This window comes from Lactuca saligna, chromosome 7 (assembly GCF_052625555.1).
Source record: "Lactuca saligna cultivar CGN05327 chromosome 7, ASM5262555v1, whole genome shotgun sequence".
NCBI lineage: Eukaryota > Viridiplantae > Streptophyta > Magnoliopsida > Asterales > Asteraceae > Lactuca > Lactuca saligna.
In genome coordinates, this window is record NC_136423.1 from 33,296,179 (window position 1) to 33,302,907 (window position 6,729).

Sequence of the window (6,729 nt, forward strand, 5' to 3'; positions counted from 1 at the left end):
TACCAACTTTCCATGTCCAAATGGTCCATCTAACAACCATAAGTGCTCAACAGGAAATGTAGTCATCTTAACTCCAAACTCAACACCAAAATGGGACCACAAGTGCATAAAATGGATAGTAAGCAAAATGTAACAAACAATAAAGAAAGCTTGAGGGTTTATACTCACACTGGTCCAAGAAATGTAACATCCCAAAAATTAAGAGCAAAAAGTTTCATATTTAAATTAAATGAAACTATAATCCAAAATATCATCATAACACCAAAGTGGAAAAAAGTGTATTAAATACATCATGAAACATTAAAGTAATCATAAAATGCGGAACGAGGTGGTGTGTGTACTTCAATCATCCTGAGCTCTTCCCTTTCGACCCAGAAGTACCTAAAACATAAAGCAAAAATCGTAAGCATACAACTTACTGAGTTCCCCAAAATACCACATACCATACATAATAAACACATAATGGGCCCCTGTAACATCCCAGAATATCAAGAGTAGAGTTGAAGGGCTAAAAGTGTAAATTCGAAGGGCAACTCGGCGAGTCCATGGAAGGACTCGGCGAGTAGGGTCGCGACTTTGGTCGCGTGTCAAGTGGCATACTCGGCGAGTCCAAAGATGGACTCGGCGAGTAGGTGCTGAGTGGACAAAACCCTAAATCCGGGGGGATGAGCCCTATTTAAAGGACATTATACCCTCTCCCCAGCCTCTTTGATCCCCCTTGAAGTCCAGAAACCCTAGAAAGCGTGATTGTGGAAGATAGGAGTGCATTTGGAGCTTGGGGAGGTGTTTGTTGAAGAAATCTTGAAGGAGAAGAGGCTTGGATCAAAGGGCTTTGTTTAGATTCGGATTTCTTGTTGTTAGAGGCTTCATTTTGAGGTAATATCTCGTTCTTGGGCTGTGTTCTTCTAGATTCATCATTTTGGGGTTGTGTGGGAAACTTAGATTTGTGGCATCTTGAGTTTGAAGGATAGATCTGAGGTTGCTACCTCAGATCTGGAGTGGAGAAGGTCTTAAGAGCATTAAAGTCCCTGTTCTTGTGTAGTTGATGGAGCTATCTTGTCCCAAACCCCAAAGCCTAGAGTAAAAATGCCTAGATCTTCTTGGATTCATGTAAAGATTGTCACTTTACGTGATGGATGGCCTTAGGAGAAGTAGATCTATGGTTTGGATGCATGGCTTGGAAAGTTTCTGTATGGATTCAGACCCGGTGGTACTCGGCGAGTCACATGGGTTGACTCGACGAGTTGCTTGAAGAAAGTATGGAACTCGGCGAATTGGAAGAACAACTCGGCGAGTTGGATGAAGATGGCCTGGAACTCGGCGAGTTGGAAGAACAACTCGGCGAGTAGGTTGAAGATAGTCCTAGACTCGGAGAGTTTGTTCTTGGACTCGGCGAGTCTGGTTGTAGGGTCCAAGTTTCTTTTGGAAGTGATGTGACTCGGTGAGTTATGTGCGAGTGGGCTCAGAGCTGTTGGACTCGGCGAGTCTCGGGGCGACTCGACGAGTTGGATCGCGAATTGAAGGAGGTTCTGTGTATGAGGACTCGGCGAGTCATCGGGTTGACTCGGCAAGTAGAGTCAGTCAGGGGTAGACTTTGACTTTGACTTTGACCAAGGGTTTACCAGGTGATTTCCATGGGTAATTTGGTAATTATTGGTATTTATTGGATTCAGTCTTTTGGGTATTGGCAGTGTTGGAGTTCGGGTCGGAGGCTGTAGCAGCGTGATTTTACCCTTTCGGGCAGCAGTTGCGAAGTGAGTTATCCTTAGTATATCAACAGGGTCTAAGGCACCAAGGGCGGCCCTTTTATTGGATTGAGATCCGGGTATCTGTTGTTATGTTATTGCTTTGATATGTTTGCATCCTGGTATTTAGGATGGTATTTGCTAGTGACCGGTTAGGTCGGTATCCTGTTAGAGTATGTTGTGTTATGTGATCTGCTAGATCGGTTTGCCTAAATATGAATTGTTATGTGATTGTATGTTTATGTGCACATGGTTGTTTGGACTGGAGTTGGGTTGAGGCGGGTCCTGCTTCGTGCTGTAGGCCAAGATACCCAGGGCGGACCGGTTGTTCCGAAGGCCCAGCGAGCGGTCCGGATAGGCTGTAGGCCCCACGAGGGCGGACTAGACGTGCCGAGGGTCGGAGAGTGGACCAGGCCGACTGAAGGCCCGATGTGGGCGAACCAGTCACACTGTAGACTCAGAGAGTGGACCAGGTGGGTTGAAGGCCAGGTGGACCAGGTGGACTGAAGGCCCAGGTGGACTGAAGGCGGACCAACCACACTGCAGACTCAAGGGACATGACTGGACTCGGAGGGTGGACCAGGTGGACTGAAGGCCCGACATGGCGGACCAGTCTCACAGTAGACCCGATATGCATGGCCGTTCTGTGATTCGTTATAAGATAGCATGTTATGTGTATGGTATATGTGGTTGGTATTTTGGGGGTATCTCACTAAGCTTTTGGGCTTACAGTTGTGGTTTAATGTTTTTCAGGTTCTTCAGGAGACTGTGGCAAGGAAAAGGCGTGATCGTACCGCTCCTCGTGTTTATGTTTTATGAAATGGACCTGGGAATACTCTGATAATAAATGTATTGAAAACCTTTTTGTAATAACTTAATGAATTGGGTTGTTTTTGAAAAGTTTAAATTTATTTGAAAATTTGGATCGTTAAAAGTTGGTATCAGAGCCTTGGTTTGAGTGAATTGGAGGAGCACTCGTGTGACTCCAGTCTCAAATCGAGGAGGGTTTTCGAAAGAGAATTTAAAATGTTTTTCAAAATAAGTAAAGGAGGACGCGAAGGTACAATCAGCCGGAGCCAGTAAGTAACCCCAAAAATACCATACATGATATTTGTTTATTGAGCTTTGATAGAACAACATGCTAGAGTTAGCCTAGGGATCTAGTAGTGAGGATAGAGCATTGTTATGTATATTTTCTCTAGGGTGTTGTGGTAGTACTTCATACAAATATGGGTAGGTGTGGAAGGTAGTATGGGCCCGTACTACTGAAAGCACATGACCCATACGTGTATCAGGGAAACCATGACCTCTAGGGTTGGGTTGAGAGGTGGTTCCCGGGATAGTGGGAAGTGTCTGAGATTTTGGTCGTTTATTTTCAGTATGGAGATTTCAGGGCATGCTGGGAGTGGATCCGGGTCAGGATCAGGAGCAGGAGAGGGAGTTCCGGGCGGGTCCGTACCGCCCGAGGTTGTCGGTCAGATGAGTACGCGCGAGTTGGATGAGAGGGTTCGTGAGATCCTGCATGATGACGTTGCTGCATTGTTCTGGGCCGAGCTGTCGGAACTGTTTGGGTCGATCAAGACCGCCATGGTGGAGTATTTTGGTGAGCACTATGCGGCTCTCACGGAGACGGTTGCCGCGGCAGCTACAGCAGCTGTAGCAGCGGCAGGAGGATGAGCGAGTAGAGGATTTCAGTATCGGGACTTCGATAATACAAACCCTCCCACCTTTGATGGATTTGAGGATCCGATCGTTGCTATGAGATGGTTATCAGACATGGAGGGGTGTTTCTTCACGGGTTCATGCCCTGCTGATCAGAGCGTGAGGTGTGCTCTGAACCTGTTAAGGCTTGGGGCAAAGGATTGGTGGAGGTTGACCATGGGGTCATACTCGGATGTGCAGAGGGCTGCGATTTCATGGGTCAGTTTAGAGAGATGTTCAGCACTCGCTATGTTCCACAGGTTGAGAGGGAGAGGTTGGCTCAGGAGTTCCTTGAGCTGAAGCAGGATTCGGAGTCAGTGACGGAAATCACCAGGATGTTTACTGAGAGGGCGATGTTTTGCCCTAAGTTCGCTTCGGAGCAGGCTCAGATGTCCTGATATCTGAGTATGCTAAAGAGAGACATCAGACAGTTTGTGTCCGCGCAGAGTCGCGAGACCTTGTTGGAGTTGCAGGAGGCCACCAGGCGGCGTGAGATAGAGATTGACTTGCAGTTGCGTGAGATGAGGCAAGCTCCGGTTCAGTCGCAGCTGGCGACAAAACGGTCTAAGACCGTTGATTCTAGTGTGGGAGATCAGGGCAGCCACGTTTGTGGAAAGTGTGGGAGGGGTCACGCTGGAGTTTGTCAGTCCGGTGGTACACGCCGCAAGTGTGGAAAGGAGGGGCACTATGCGAGGGATTATCGGCAGTCAGTTCCGGTTCTGGATTTGAGGATATGTTATCATTGTCATCAGGTTGGACACTTGAGGGTCAACTGTCCCCAGCTTGCTGCAGGACCGGTGCAGGCTCCAGCACCGGCCACGTTGAGGATCACAGGTGGAGGTCAGGGTGGAGCGGAGCCCCCAAGGGCTTAGGGTCGTGCTTTTCATCTTGCAACGGAGGAGGTTAGAGCAGTGCCGGATGCAGCTGCAGGTATGTTTTTTTCTTGTTGTCTTGTTTATTATGATTATTGTGGCGTATCGTTTATCTGCTAGTCTTGTTGGGTGGTTTTCGTTTTGGTATCCGTTGTTCCTTAAGGGTTTGGCATGGTTATGGGTTAGTGTTTCGGGTTTTCGCTGGTTATCTTTTGTGAGGATTATTAGTGGATGCAGCCTTGGTTTGAATGTCGGGTAGCATCTGCAGTCTAAGGAGTGGATAATTGAAGATTGGATTCCTTTCGAGCGGGGTGATCGGTGTGGAAATGTATTTTTGCGAAGGTTGCTAGTGCTAGTGGGAATCAGTCTGCGTGTAAGGGTTGGGTTTTGTGCAAGGTTATTTTGGGAGGTCGGTGATAGCGACCGGTGGTTGATAGTCAGTGCCCTAAGTGGGGGAGAATTGGAGAATTCTCAGGAGGATCGACGAGCATGAAAGGTTGTTTACCTGCATGGGATTCAGTAGTGTCTTGGTCAGCCAAGGGCATTGGTTGGTATGAGTAAATGGCAGGCGTGCGGGGCGGGATACAGACCAAGAGCTTGATTGTGCAGGGTCTAGGATCAGGCCGGGATCGAGTATGTATGATGGAGATAGAGTTCGGAACCCCTAGGGGGCTAGAACAATATGCTTGGGAGGATTTCCCGGAGAGGTAACTCGGAATGTTGATTGCTAGTTGAGCGGTCTGGATAGACTGAAGGCCAATAGGCGTACCAGTCAGGCCGAAGGCTCGGTGAACGGTCCAGCTAGACTGAAGGCCCTGGAGGGCGGTCCAGGTCTGCTGAAGGTTATAAGAGTGGTCCAGTTTGGCTGAAGGCCTGGTAAGGTGGTCCAGTCATGCTGAAGACTCTCTATGTGTCGTTAGACCAGTGCGAGGTAATGGATTGAGTATGTCGTGATATGTTAGCGTTGCGAGGTCTGGCCCCGGATATTGATCACAATCAGGGGAGGTAGTGCATGGACTTGAGATTCTTTGCGAGTGGATTCAGAGTATGTATGGTGCATAGGATAGCGGTTATACTATAAAGGGGTGGTGTAGCGTTGGGTGAGCACCGTGGCTCTTGTCGTGGTGACAAGGCGGTCAAGTGGTTTTCCTTGGTAAGGAAAGAGGGAGGAATGTAATTCCGAAAGGGAGTGCAAATTCACGAAAGTGAAAGCAGTAGTACAGGGTTATCATCGGAGTGGTCCAATTGTAGTCATTAAGCAGCACGTGTGCGGCGGCGGTATGGGATGACATCATGTGGGGATGTCTGCTGAGGTCGCAGGAGGAAATTCCGAGGTTGTGAAGTCAAGAGGCTCGTAAGGGATGTAGGTATGGAGTTTTAGATTCCCAACTTGATTTCGGTGAAGGAATTTTGTAGCAGTGGTTCATCCTGAGGGATGTTTTTAGGGTCGTCAGTGTGTTGGGTTTTCCTAACCCGAGGGTGCCAGAGCTAGTTCAACATGTGCATGCGATTGCAGGAAGAGAACTTATGGGAGTTGCTCTGAAGAGTGTGTCTTTCTGTCAACATGGAATGGATAGAGTTGGACACGGATTGGGAATCGGGTGGTGCATAGTTATTTATAGCTTATATGGGTCGAGTAATGGTTGTGATTTGGAGCAGCGTTGCACCATGAGTGGTACTCGGTTGTTATGTGTGGTTACCAGAGGGTAAAGCCGGTGGCCAGCTTGTGACGGTGGTCAGGACACCGAAAGCAAGGAGAGACAAAGTGAGTTTATGGTCTCCATGATTGTGCCTTGAGGAGCCTGGTTGGGTTAATGCCAGGAGTTGTAACGCGAGAGAATTTCTAGAGTCGAGTTATCACAGGCTTCGAGGACGAAACCTAATTTAAGTGGGGGAGAATTATAACATCCCGGAATATCAAGAGAAGAGTTGAAGGGCTAAAAGTGTAAATTTGAAGGGCAACTCGGCGAGTCCATGGATGGACTCGGTGAGTAGGGTCGCGAATTTGGTCGCGTGTCAAGTGGCCTACTCAGCGTGTCCAAAGATGGACTCGGTGAGTAGGTGCTAAGTGGAGAAAACCCTAAATCCGGGGGGATGAGCCCTATTTAAAGGACATTATACCCTCTCCCCAGCCTCTTTGATCCCCTTTGAAGTCCAGAAACCCTAGAAAGCATGATTGTGGAAGATAGGAGTGCATTTGGAGCTTGGGGAGGTGTTTGTTGAAGAAATCTTGAAGGAGAAGAGGCTTAGATCAAAGGGATTTGTTTAGATTCGGATTTCTTGCTGTTGGAGGCTTCATTTTGAGGTAATATCTCGTTCTTGGGCTGTGTTCTTCTAGATTCATCATTTTGGGGTTGTGCAGGAAGCTTAGATTTGTGGCATCTTGAGTTTGAAGGATAGATCTGAGGTTG